The 13,789-nt window shown below is 43.9% G+C and overlaps 1 protein-coding gene across 1 annotated transcript in view; it reads right to left on the bottom strand.

Moving 5' to 3' along the window:
- Window positions 1-3,036: 3,036 nt before the first annotated feature.
- The window catches only part of LOC131187201 (U1 small nuclear ribonucleoprotein 70 kDa-like), a 44,580-nt gene continuing 33,827 nt past the window's right edge, over window positions 3,037-13,789 (bottom strand). Inside the window, exon 5 of the mRNA XM_058161440.1 lies at window positions 3,037-3,339. The gene's annotated coding sequence lies outside the window, so the exon portion shown is untranslated. The remainder of the gene's footprint in view (window positions 3,340-13,789) is intronic.

The following is a 13,789-nucleotide window of genomic DNA, read 5'->3' as shown; positions in this document are numbered from 1 at the left end:
TATAACTTTGGTATTAAATGTTAAGAGGATAAAATAATGAGGCACTTAAAAAATAATCTGCGTTCCACCGGGCCGTGTTCGGCAGAGATTCGGCCAGATAATTTGTTACGGCAAAATTAGGCTTTCTATTAAAGTCACAGCCGCAGTCCTCGCTTAACGGACTCCTCCGTGGCTTCTTCCTCCAAATGGGGCAATCAGGAGATCCTAAAACACAAGGCTGCGGTTGTCAAAAAAAATACCACAACCTCAACTTCACAAAAAATTGAGATTTGTTAAGGATTCTCCAGCCTTGATTAGAGAGCAGAGCAGTGTTTCTCAACCGTAGCAACTTAATAATAACAGGGAATAGCAGGGTTGGAAGGGACCTTGGAGGTCTTCTAGTCCAACCCAAGCAAAGAGCTTCTATACCATCCCAGACAAATGGTTGTCCAGCCTCTTCTTAAAAGCCTTCAGGGATGCAGCTCCCACAATTTCTGGAGAGAAGCTGTTCCACTAGTTGATTGTTCTCACTGTTAGGAAATTTCTCCTTGGTTCTTGAAAATGTGTGGGCTTTTAATTTCCAGAATTCCCCAACCAGGGGAATTCTGGGAGTTGCAGTCCACCCATCTTCAAATTGGTGAGGTTGACAGACACCGTTCTAGATTCTGGAAGCTGGTTTAGTCCCTAAGTGAGTATCTCATTTCTCTCATAACATCTCCCACTGATACAAAGCGAGAAGAAAGTTCCTCTTATTATTATAATTATTTTTTCATGTATTAAATTTATTGACCGCCCATCTCGCGGCCGTGAGCTGTCATCAGCTCCTATTTAAATGCATAAACAGGGCAGGTCGGCTGTCCATACAGGTAGTCCTTGACTTACGACAGTTCATTTACTTACAAGTTACAATAGCAAACTGGCGGGGGGGGGGGGGAAAGTGACCCGCGAATGTTTTTCACACTTTTACGGCTGTTGCAGCATCCCCCCCCCCTGGGGGCGATCACGTGATCCAAATCCAGACTCGTATTTATGACGGTCGCCGTGTCCCCGGGAGAACACGATTGGAGTGGGGAGGGGGAGAGGAAGATTTACTTAACAACCATGTGACTGATTTAACAACCGTAGAGATTGAGTGAAGAAGAATCGTGGCCAGAAGGGGCAAAACTCGCTTAACAAGCGTCTCACTTAGCAACATAAATTCTCGGTCATAAGTCGAGGACTGCCTGTAAGCCCTCTTGCTCATTCAAAAAATCCACTTTGCCAGAGCCTGGAAACCCACCACTCGAGCTTTTGCTAGCGGCTTCGCTCGAGAACCCGAAAGCACGCGTGTGGACGCACACGCACACGATGCAACCTCAGGAAAGTAGGGCATTCGCTGTGCCACACGGCCTGGATGGAGCCCACCAGACGCCCCTGTCTCGCCCAGAGGCTCTTCCTCTCCTGCCAAGGAAGGAGGAGGCGTGGGTGGAGGACAGATTGCTTCGTCCCTGTTTTTTGGCAGCTTGCAGCAGTTCCGCACGAGGTTTGATGGGGTGCGGGGCGGGGGGGGGGGATAAGGAACCCCCCTTTTCTTTTTTCAGGAAGAAGCGCTGATGCCTTTTAAAAGACCTGCGGGAAGTTGGGAATTCAAGGGTTTGGCAAGATGGGGTTTTTTTGTTTTTAAACTCCCTGCGTTGTTGGCGGGGGGTGGTGGTGACGGCAGGTGGATGGATGGATGACGCGGGGGGGGAGGGGGGGTAGAGATAATGCAAAGATAGAAAATGAGGTTTTGGTAGAAGGAAGCCGGGGTGGGGGTGGGGGGGGAGAATAGAGGCTCATTTCTAAGCACCTGTTTGAAAATCCAGTTTGAAAGCTAAGTGGGAGAGAGATGTTTCTCCCCCACATCCCCTGTGGATGTTTCTTGTGCTGGAAGGAAGGAAGGAAGGAAGGAAGGAAAGGAAAGGAAGGAAGGAAGGAAGGAAGGAAGGAAGGAAAGGAAAGGAAAGGAAGGAAGGAAGTAAAATGAGATATATATTTTTGTATGGATAAATGCAGGAGAGGACGGGAGAAAGGAAGTTAAGGCAGAAGGAAAATAAATGGGATTGATGATTACATAGCATCTCTAACCAGCCCCCTCCCCCTCCCCGGATGTAACAGGATCTCCAAAGGATAACACACACACACACACACACACACACACTTGCAAAGATGCTAGTAACCTCTAAAGGGGGCCACATTTAGATGAAGACATTTGCAGACAATCCTCGACTTACAACAGTTCAAGTTAGTGACTGTTGAAAGTTACTGAAAAAAGTGACACAGGACCGTTTTTCTCAGTTATGACCATTGCATCTTCAACAGGGTCATGTGATCAAAATTCAGAGACTGGGCAACTGACTCATATTTATGACGGTCACAGCATCCGGGGGGGTGGGGGGTGTCACACGATCACCATTTGCGACCTCCTGAAAAGCCAAGCCAAAGAAGGGGGGGGGAGCCAGATTTGCTTAACAACCACGTTCCTAATTTAACCACTGCGGTGATTCGCTTAACAACCGTGGCAGGAAAGGTCGTAAAACGGGGCAAAATTCACTTAACAACTGTTAAACTTGGCAACAAAAACATTGGCCTCAACGATGGTCGAAAATCAAGGATGTTGTTCTATTAAATATGCATGGATATTTTTTTGTATCTGGAATTCGTTATTTTCGAGACGAACTGGGAGGCTAATTACATGAAGAGGGAGGCTAATTAAAGAAGAACATGTTCTCACATACAAACTTGCAATGGAAGGTGGTCTCAATAAAGAAACTACTGGAAATAGAAATTACACGTCAAAACACAATCGTGGTTGGCTGCTTTTGGCTCAGTTATGACTGCTAAAACATAATTGAGGGTAAAGGGGGGGAAGAAGAAAGAAAATGAAGATATTTATGTGTAAAACTCTTAATAAAGTGACTGTTAGTTTATAAATGTTTTGGAAGCACATGGCTAGAAAGCAAAAGTAACACAACGGATAAAAGCTTGCACATTGTTAAACATCAAAATAAAAACAATGAGAACTGGTATATATTTTTTTTAAACTTGAAATGAATTTTAATCAAAGGAAAATGAGACTAACACATTTACAACATTTACAGGCAAAACAAGATTATTTATATTTAGGGAAGTCAAAGAATGTTACAATTTAAGAAGGTGAAATGTTACAAAGCTTACACACCAAACCAAAAAAAAAAAAAAACCAAAAAAAAAAACCACAAAAAAATATGAAAAATTAAATTAAAAAATGAAATGGTTACCAAGATAATGCAGGTCAGGGGATCAAAGGTGAAGGGTCACATTATTAAAAAGAATTCCAAAATGGCGGCTGCGTCAAGATCTCTGCAAAACAAAGGAGCTACAATGAGTAAAAGAAAACTAAACAACCTGCACAATTCAAATTTACTGCAAAACGAAACAATGCAAACAGTACACAGGCATCAGCAAATACAATCACCTTCCACTCAGCAACTTAAGAAAATAAATAAAATAATAATAATAATAATAATAATAATAATAATAATAATAATAATAATAATAATAATAATAATAATAATAGTGCAGGAAAAGCTAATGGGGGAGATGGTGAGAAAAATATCACAGAAGTTGGGGGACTTTTTGCAATTATTGTCTTCGAATGAAAATCCTGGGGGAAAAAAATTATAATGTAATGCAGAACAACTAGAACAGGAATCAAATGCTTGATTTTAAAAATTAAACAAAGCTACATTTTAACCACGCCCAAAAAAACAAACCATTGTAGAGGAAGTCCTCGACTTACAACACACAATGGAGGCCAAAATTTCCATTGCTAAGTGAGACATTGGTCAAGTGATTTTTTTTTTTTGGCCCCATTTTATGGTCTTCCTGGCCACCGTTGTTAAGGAAATCCCTGCAGTTATTAGTCACACGGTCGCTAAGCGAATCTGGCTTCCCCCCTTTGCTTGTCAGAAGGTCGTAAAAGGGAGTCACGTGACCTCAGGACACTGCGACCATCATAAGTACGAACCAGTGGCCGAGTATCTGAATTTTGATCACGTGACCTTGGGGACGCTGCAACGGTTGTGAGAAAAACGGTCCTACATTGCTTTTTCTCAGTGCCGTTGTAACTTCGAACGGTCACTAAACGAACTCTTGTAAGTCGAGGACTACCTATATTGAGAATTTGGGCCAAGCACCACAAATGTTGAACAATTTATCTTTGTTTTCATAATACACAGGTCACTCAAATTCATAGAGCAGTAATAAACTAACTTACATTATGGCTTTAAAGCCCCGCGTGTGAATTCAGCCCTGCTAAACCAGGTTTGGTTTGTTTCCCTCCTCCCACCCCTTTTAAAAAGAAATCTAGCATCCGGCGGTTATTTGATCCGTCCGCTTTCAATACAGCCAACGTTATCAATGCCAACATAAATTATAAATTAGCGCTTAAGCACCAATTTAACTCTACAATAAAATGGTCTTTAAAAATTGTGATCACTACGAGAGGATCTTAAAGTGATTTGAAATCTGGACTGTCGAAAGAGAAGGACGGCTGGCTTTGCGTTCTCGCAGACCCTTCTTGAAATCAGAAACATTTCAGCTTATTCTTTTCAATTTTCTGGATAAAAGTTTTAAGAATCATTTTATCAGGTCGGAGAAGAGGAAGAAGAGAAAAAAAAAAAAGTACTTCGGCTAAACCAGAATGATAAACCACGGTTGGCTGCGTCGCCCCACAGATGGGCGAGAAAAAGGCATCTTGTAAAGTATGGACTTTGTAAGGGCAGATTGAACGCTTAGTGAAGGGAAAAAAGAGGCCAATTTGACGTAAATATTAAAGTTCATCAATGTTTCATTGGAAAATCTCAATGATTTTCCTTTACGAAAAGGGATTCAGACTCTTAGACAAGGACAGGTGAGCAATTTCCAAAAACCAAACCCCACAAGCTTTGATTCACGGTTCACGAAACCAGAGCCGGAAGGAGCCCTGGAGGTCACCTAGTCCAACCCCTTGCCCAGTGCATCACCAGGGACCACCGGCTTGTGCTTGATGTGCATGTGAGGTGCAGTGGGCCGGGACGGCACATCGAGAGGGTCCTCCTTAGATACAAGCCGGGTGGCCTCCGACTGCCGCTGTGGACCCTGCACTGAGCAAGGGGGTTGGGCTAGGTGACCTCTAAGGCTCCTTCGGCTCTGGTTTCGTGAACTGTGAATCAAAGCTTCTGCCCAGGCTCCCCACTGGATGACAGCTTGAGCAGGTAAGAAATGTAACCTGCCTTTAATCTGTGCTCCCTTTAGCTTGGAGCCACTACAGGTAATCTTATCTATATATTCCAACCACCTGCCTTCTACGCAACTTCCCTACTGGGTATCAAAGACATGTGACAGACATCAAACCAGGATCAATTTAGGAAAGCATTCGAGTTTTAGAAACCCCACTCCACAAGATTTCTCGACCCGAAACACCCCCCCCCCATAAACACGTGGGCAAAGGGCCAGGGTCTCCTCTCTCGGGGTGTTTTTTTGGGGGGGGCTTTTCTTTCCGAGCGGGCAACCGTGCAAATTTGAAATTATGCCTTTTAGTGACAAACACCGCCTATCTCGAAATAATAATGAATTATTTTACACCTATGCACTGACCCATGGGCTTTCCTTGATCTGCTTTATAAAAAAACCCCGTCTCCACTAAAGAGGCATCATTGGCAAGGAGAGGCTATTACAGATGCCAGATTATTACCAGCCCATCGTTATTCTGTTTTTCACCTTTCCTGGTGGCAATTACTATATCGGGTTTTGGGTGTGTTGTTTTTTTTTTTAATTCCAGGCATCTTAATTGCATTCTCTTGATCGAGTCCGATCTTTCAAAAGGCCCTTTGGAAAGAAAAATAAATAAAGGTTCAAAGGCAACCCACCGCCCACATGACCACCCCGATCCCTTAATTTAAATTCGGTCGAGATCGTTTGCAACGCCCCCCCCCCAAAGAAAACGGGCTAATTTCTTGGAAATGCCTGTCTGAGAGAGAGAGAGGGAGGGGGAAGGGGGGAATTGCACGCTTCCCCCCCACCACCTCCCCTCCTCTTTCTGACAAGCCTAAGCCAACCCCAGCCTCCCGGAAGAAGAATTTAAACCCTCCATCATTTCGTTTCTGCACAAAAGCCCTCGCCTGGTATGGGCGGCTGTCGTATGTGGTTCACGCTGGGAGGCAGGCGAGCCATTTTAAACGTTACAGAAAAGAAGAATCAATATCCCATCAGGCTTGTCAGTGTGAGGCACGCAATCTTCCCAGAGCCGGGGCGGGTTTGTATTGTTCCACGCTCTGGAAAGGGGAGCTAGGAAATTAGACGAGCCGGAGAAAGCAAGGTGAAGTGGGACGCAGAACCGCAATCGGCTGTGTCACCTTGGCGAGGTGTGTACGCGTGTGGGTGTGGGTGTGAAATACGCTGCAAGAGATGACATAATACGGTATCCTCTCCCCGGTAAACCCACCGCGCCGTTAGAAAGATCATGTATTCATTTACAGCCGGTCCTCGACTTACGACCGCAACGGAGCCCAATGTTTCCGTTGCTAAGCCCCCGACATTGGTTTGGTGAGTTTTGCGCCCTGTTCCACAGCTTTCCTTGCCGCCACTGTTAAGGCCATCGCTACAGACGTTAAGTTAGTCATGGGAGGGGGGTGGCTAAGGGAATCCGACGTCCCTGCCCACTTTGCTGGTCGGAAGGTGGCCAAAGGGGATCGTGTGACACACACACATACACACACACACACCCCGGGTCACTTCAATCGTCCATGCCAGTTGCCAAGCATTGAATTTTGATCAGGCGACCACGGGGGAGGCTGCAATGGTTGCAAGTGTGGGAAAACGGTTGTGACTTTGAACGGTCACTAAATGAACCGTTGTTAAATCGAGGACTACCTGTACTTGAAAATATAAATTAAGGTCCTCATAAAGCCAGAGGTGTCTAGCTCCTGGTTGGGTCTTTAGGCCAAAGGGCAAAAATAAAAGAAGATTTTATTACTTATCAAACACCCTGCGGGCAAAAGATGCCGTTGGAATCAAAGGCAGAAAAAAAGTCGTTTCAAAGCACCATTAAAAGCCATTTTAAAACCACCTCTGGGGCTGTGTTTCAAAGCAAGGCTGGGACACGGTTTAGGGATCAGATTTGACCCCCCTCAATACATTTCCACCAAGATTGTTTTTCACATCCCCCCCCCCCAGTTTTTGGACAAAACCAGCCTTGTCCAATAATCCAGACAAGAGAGATCTAGTTTCACCAACTGATGCTCCTGGAAAGGCTACTTCTGAGGCCCATCAAATTGTATATTTGTCGACACGTGTGGAAAAAAACCACACCTTGAAGTTCCCCTCACCTGTGCCATTTCTAAAGGCAAAAAAATTAAACCCATCAAGCCGCTGTTTTTACCTCGACATATTATCATTATTTTTTTTTTATTATTCAAAAAGTTTTACAGAAAAAAATTTTCCCCCTTTCCCCCCCCCTCCCTTCACAACACACACACCCCCGGACTTCCCGGAACGAGCACAAGGTATAGTTAAAAATAAAACAAACATATGCTAAAAAAAATTCGTCCCAACTTAATTATACCCTTACAATCATCAATTCCTAACTTCTATATTATTATTATTATTATTATTATTATTATTATTATTATTATTATTATTATTATTATTATTATTATTATTATTATTGCATTAGTTTTACCTGTCATCTTTTGATCACTTGGGACAGAGTCTGAAACAACGGGTACAAGACAGATGTCAAGTAAATAAATAAATAAAAAGGCTCGCTTTCGGCAATATGAGATCAATCAATCAATCAATCAAAATAGAGTTGGAAGGGACCTTGGAGGTCTTCTAGTCCAACCCTCCGCTCAGGCAGGAGACCTTACACCCTTCTGGACAAATGGCTGTCCAATCCCTTCTTAAAACCGCCCGTGGTGGAGCACCCACAACTTCCAGTGGCAAGCCATTCCACTGATTAGTTGATCTGGGATTACAGAACAACAAGAGTTGGAAGGCACCTGAGGGGTCTTCTAGTCCAGCCCCCTGGCCAAACAAGAGACCCTAGGCCCTCCTGAAGACCTCCACAACTTCTAGAGGGAAGCCATTCCATTGATTAATTGTTCTCACTGGCGGGAAAGTTATCCATAATTTAGATTGGATCTCTAACAATCTTTCACCAATTAGGTATTGTCCAGAATAGAATACAGTATAACAGAGATGGAAGGGACCTGGGAGGTCTTCTAGTCCAACCCCCAGCTCAAGCAAGAAACCCTATACCTTAATTCCAGGTTGCTTCTCTCCTTGATAACTTTCCATCCATTGCTTCTCCTCCGGCCTTCTGGTGCTTTGGAGAATAGTTTGACTCCCTCCTCTTTGGGGCAGCCCCTCAGATAGTGGAAGGCTGCCAATCATGTCACCCCTAGTCCTTCTGTTCATTAAACAAGACAGGCCTAGTTCTCTCAATTATTCTTCCCGTGTTTTCACCTCGTTCCCTAATCCACTTTGTTGCTCTTCTCTATGCTCTTTCCAAGGTCTCTTTTTCAAACCCCAGACACCATAAAGTGTTATAAAGTGTTAATAGCACTTTATGAGGCCTTGGTAAGGCCACACTTGGAATAGTTTTAATACACTATTAAATAATACACGATGTAAAAAAGATGTTGAGACTCTAGAAAGAGTGCAGAGAAGAGCAACAAAGATGATTAGGGGACAGGAGGCTAAAACGTATGAAGAACGGTTGCAGGAACTGGGTAGGTCTAGTCTTATGAAAAGAAGGACTGGGAGAGACATGATGGCAGTCTTCCAATATCTCAGGGGCTGCCCCAAAGAAGATGGAGTCAAGCTATTTTCCAAAGCACCTGAGGGTAGAACAAGAAGCAATGGGTAAAAATTAATCAAAGAGAGAAGCAACTTAGAACCAAGGAGAAATTTCCTGACATTGAGGACAATTAATCAGTGGAACAACTTGCCTCCAGAAGTTGTGGATGCTCCAACACTGGAAATTTTTAAGCAGATGCTGGATAACCATTTGTCTGAAGTGGTGTTTGGGTTTCCTGCTTGAGAGGGGGCGGGGGGTTGGACTAGAAGACCTCTGAGGTCCCTTCCAACTCTTGTTATTTTATCTTCTTAAGCTGCCGTACTCCAGGTGTGGCCTCACTGAGAAGCGTTAAGAGCAGCCACCGGACTATACGAGGGCTGAAGACTGTCAGAGCTGGCCTAACACAACGGTGTGCATCAACTCGGGGAAGCACTGAAGCACAGAGTCAATTTTTTTTAAAAAAAAGGATATTGAGGCGCAATCGCTGCAAGAATCCAAATTAAAGCATCGTAAAGAAATGGAGTTCTACTCCCCGTGTGAGCAAATCCAGTTAAGCGGACTCCCCTACCTCTCGGAATAATTGTGCCACACCGTAAAACGGCTTTTATGTTCTTCGCTCAAGCGGAATCTGTGCCTCGATGTACCTTAGGAAAAAAAACTTCCACTCCGGGAGGGGAGAGGTTCGGTTACTTTTTCTAGGACGTATATCCAGGTATCAAAATGGTATTTTTATCCGACAATTTTAATGCGATTTTATACATTTACATATACAGGTAAGTGCTTGACTTACGACCACAATTATCGAGCCCGAAATTGCCAGGCGGGACACTCAAGGGAGCTTTGCCCTGTTTTGGGACTTCTCTTGCCACTGTCGTTAAGTGAATCATGGCGGCTGTTCACTTAAGGACACGGTTGTTCAGTGAATCCGGCTCCCCCCGTGGCTTTGCTGGTCAGAAAGTTGCCAAAGGGGATCATGTCACACACAGACACACACACGGGGACGCTGCGACCGTCATAAATATGAGTCAAGTTGCCAAGCATATGAATTTTGACCATGGGGATGCTGCAATGGTCATAAGTGCCATCGTAACTGCAAACGATCACTAAATGAACTGCTATTAAGTCAAGGATCAGCTGTACTTTTAACAGAACAATCGCAAGCACTATACTTATATTGTATAATATTCAAAAACGCCGGCATGGTGTAGATGTGAAGGCTTGGGACTAGCAGTGGGGAGACCTAATCTTCCCTTAAGTGTGGAAGTCAACGGTATAACCTTGGGCAAGCCATGCCTTCTCAGCCCAAACCAGGGTCAGGCTCCGGGATAAGCTGGCTAAAAAAACAGAAAGAAAGAAAGAAAGAAAGAAAGAAAGAAAGAAAGAAAGAAAGAAAGAAAGAAAGAAAGAAAGAAAGAAAGAAAGAAAGAAAGAAAGAACGAACCCTGGTCACATCAGAGTTAAACAAGCTTTGCTATAAGAACAAGGTGAATGCTGTACAAAAACAAATGAACCCTGAAGTTATGCAGAAGAAATGCAGAATATTCAGATTTACAGGGGGAAAAAAGGAGGGGAGAAAACGGTGTGTTGAAAAATACAAATTCATCTGCGTTTGAGTTGTAGCTTTTGAGGTTCATTATGATCCGTATTATAATCTTCTGCTTTGCCCACTTTTCAGATTGGATTTGGCCAGAGAAGTTCTGTAATCCTATCGATTTTGCTTGTTTCGATGTTCTTTTTTACCATCTTCTGGCTCTGCTGGTTTTAAATTATTCTGTGCCTGCCGGCAAGCTTTTTTAAAAAAAAAACAACCCTAAAAAACTACGGCTTTGGTTCCTTTGTACGATTCCAGTCCTGTTTGTTTATAAATATATTGTTTCTGAAATCATCTTTCAACAGGCAAATGGCAGCTCAGCTCGTGGAAGGCGCCACCTTAGGAGGCACTTGATGCCTTAAGAGGCGGCTCATCAATATTTGAAGAAAGAGGGCGGCTACTGGAAGACGAGACCCTTTCAAAGATGTATATTAATTGGGCTTGGCTCAAAACGAAGAAAGCTGCCTTTCTATAGGATGCTTTTACAAATGGAATATGAATAATCCAGCGATAATCTATAAATAGCGTCAGGGGAAGAGAGCCAGGTTCCTCAGCAGACACAGGGAACGGCCTCAAACCCACATGGATTCCTTCGTCGGCCATTAACGACGCTACAGGTAGTCCTTGACTTATGATCACGGTTGGGACAGACTTTCCATCCCTAGGCAAGGAAGTTGTTAAGTGAGTCGCAGCCCGGTTTTACAAACGAAGACTGAGAACAGAGAGCGTCCCTAGGATGCTGCGACCGGCGGAGATATTTGTGTTGTGGCCTGTCGGCCACCGGCCCCTCCAACGGCCGAATTGGAGGAGGAGGAGTGGGTGTGGGAGACCTCCGAGGTGGAAGAGGGAATGGAGCTGTCACAGAGAGACGGCCCTTAGATGGACAGTCAACAGCCCCCAGGTCTGGAGGTGGCTGATGAGGAAGAGGAGGAACAGCTGGGTCCAGTGCCTGATTCGCAGATGCGCAGAAGGCAGAGGAGAGGAGAGCAGTGGAAATCTATGGGCTGGTCCTTGGGACGGAAGAGCCACCGCTGCTAGCAAAGCCCCACCCTAGCTCTGGGGATAAAAGGCAGGGGGCGGAGATGAATAGATGTGGCAGAAACTATTCATCTTCCGGACGGACAGATTTGTTAGCCTGTGGTGAGAGAGAAAAATTTTGCTGGCGCTCCTAAAAATGGAATCACTGAGTTAACTTCAGAGGGTGTGTCATGTCTGGGGAGCTGGGTCAGAACAATTTGCCAGTTACCAAGAGCCCAAATTTTGATTCCATGAAGCATGGAGATGTTGAGGTGGTCGTAAGTGCAAAGGCTGGTCGTAAGTCATAGAATTATATACATTTTTAGTGCTGTTGTAATCTTTGAATGGCCACTAAACAAATGGTTTAAGTCAAAGATTACCTGTTCTATATTGTGAGCTTTCCATGTTACTGGCATAAGAAAAAAACCCCAAACCTTAATTTATAAAAGTTCATAAAATCTTTTAATTTTCCCACATTTTATCGAGTGATTCCTTGTGGCATCATAAATTCCTAGATCTTGGCTTTGTTGCTTTAACTTCTCTATTTTGAACGGACATAGATGGTACAAACACAGAACTGTACCCCTCAACATACAGGCAGTCCTTGACTTATGACCACAACTGAGCCCAAAATGTCCGTTGCTAAGCCAGAGTTTTCCTACTTTATCACCTTCCTTGCCACCATTAAGTCAATCTCTTTGGTTGTTAAGTCAGTAACATGGTTGTTAAGCAAATCTGGCTTCCCCATTGAGTTTGCTCATCACAAGGTCGCAAAAGGGAATCAATCCCATGACCCCGTCATAAATAGGAGCCAAGTGTCTGAATTTTGATCACGTGACCAAACAGGGATGCTGCAACGGTCACAAATGCGAAAAACGGCCGTAAGTTACTTTTTCAGTGCCGTTGTAACTTTGAGCAGTCACTAAACAAACAGTCGTACGTCGAGGACTACCTCTATTAGGCCAAAATTTTTGCAAAGCGCCAGATCTCCTCTCATCTGCCCCGCCGTCCCCCAGTTTTTGTCTCACAATTATCCTACTATGGAGGGGGAAAAAATAATACTTTTACATCTAGCGTAGCAATTATTTTCCACCTCACAGAACCGTGAATGCTCGATTCATAGAAGAAGAAAATTCCTCAGGTTGGAAAATTAATTGCAACTGCCCCTACTTCTAGCAAGCATCTCCCAAAAATGCTAGCAGAAAGAGGGGGAAAAAATTAAAAATTCAAAACCCCAAATTGGCAAAGAGGCAGTGTTAAAGCTCTGCTTTATCCAAATGTTTATCCTGAAATAAAAAACAACAACCAGCAATTACTACTCCTGCGATCTAAAAGGTTTCTGCTGTGAAAATCAGCATTTAAGGATGTTTGAAAGAAAGAAAGAAAGAAAGAAAGAAAGAAAGAAAGAAAGAAAGAAAGAAAGAAAGAAAGAAAGAAAGAAAGAAAGAAAGAAAGAAAGAAAGAAAGAATAAAACGTAGTAGAGGTTCTTGATCCTTTTTACCCGGTATTTTTACCCTTCCCCCAGCCCCCCAAAAAAGGTCTTTTGGAGATAAACTGGCTCACTTATCAAGTGGATCAGGAATAAGGAATAGGACGGTTCCCGAGTTGCTTTTTCTCTCTTCCTTAATGGCCTTCCAAAGGGGGACATTTTTCACATGAGAAACAAAGGCGTCATAAGAAGCGAAGGAGGAAGGGGGAGAGAGAGAGAGAGAAGATATGGAAAGAGAGAGAGAGGCAGAATGAGAATGAGAGAGAGAGAGAGAGAGAGAGACAGATGAGAGAGAAGGAGGGAGGGAGGGAGGGAGGGAGGGAGGGAGGGAGAGAGAGAGAGAGAGAGAGAGAGATAACAGCACAAAGGAAAAGAGCCCCATCAAAGGAGAGTGGGTAATTGATTTCTGAAAAGAAAAGCCAATGATTCTAAATATACCCGCCAGCAGGGAAGGAAAAAGCAGAAAGTAAGTGGTTCCTGCCAAGAGATGAAAACACACATATATATATTTATATACCTGTTTACAGATACCTGCTAAAAGGAGTCTCTCCAGAGAGATCTTCACGCTCCTGAAACAGCCAGGTTGACCCATGTTACAGAGGTGAGTTATATTAAAAAGTTGAAACATCCGGCAATCCTTAGAAACGGGACGACCGTTCCAGAGACCGCAATGTGTGAGGCTGCACCACTTCGAACAGTCACTAAATGAATGGCGGTAAGTCAAGGACCAGCCAGAATAAAACAGATCTAGACCGGAAACACAGAATATAGCTAGTCCTTGACTTAACAACCGTTCATTTAGTCACCGAAGTTACGGCACTGAAAAATGGAACTTATGACAATTTCGGCAGTTTACGAAGAGTCACTCCACGA

This window comes from Ahaetulla prasina, chromosome 18 (genome assembly GCF_028640845.1).
Source record: "Ahaetulla prasina isolate Xishuangbanna chromosome 18, ASM2864084v1, whole genome shotgun sequence".
In the NCBI taxonomy this organism is placed as follows: domain Eukaryota; kingdom Metazoa; phylum Chordata; class Lepidosauria; order Squamata; family Colubridae; genus Ahaetulla; species Ahaetulla prasina.
This window is presented reverse-complemented; position numbering and strand designations above follow the sequence as displayed.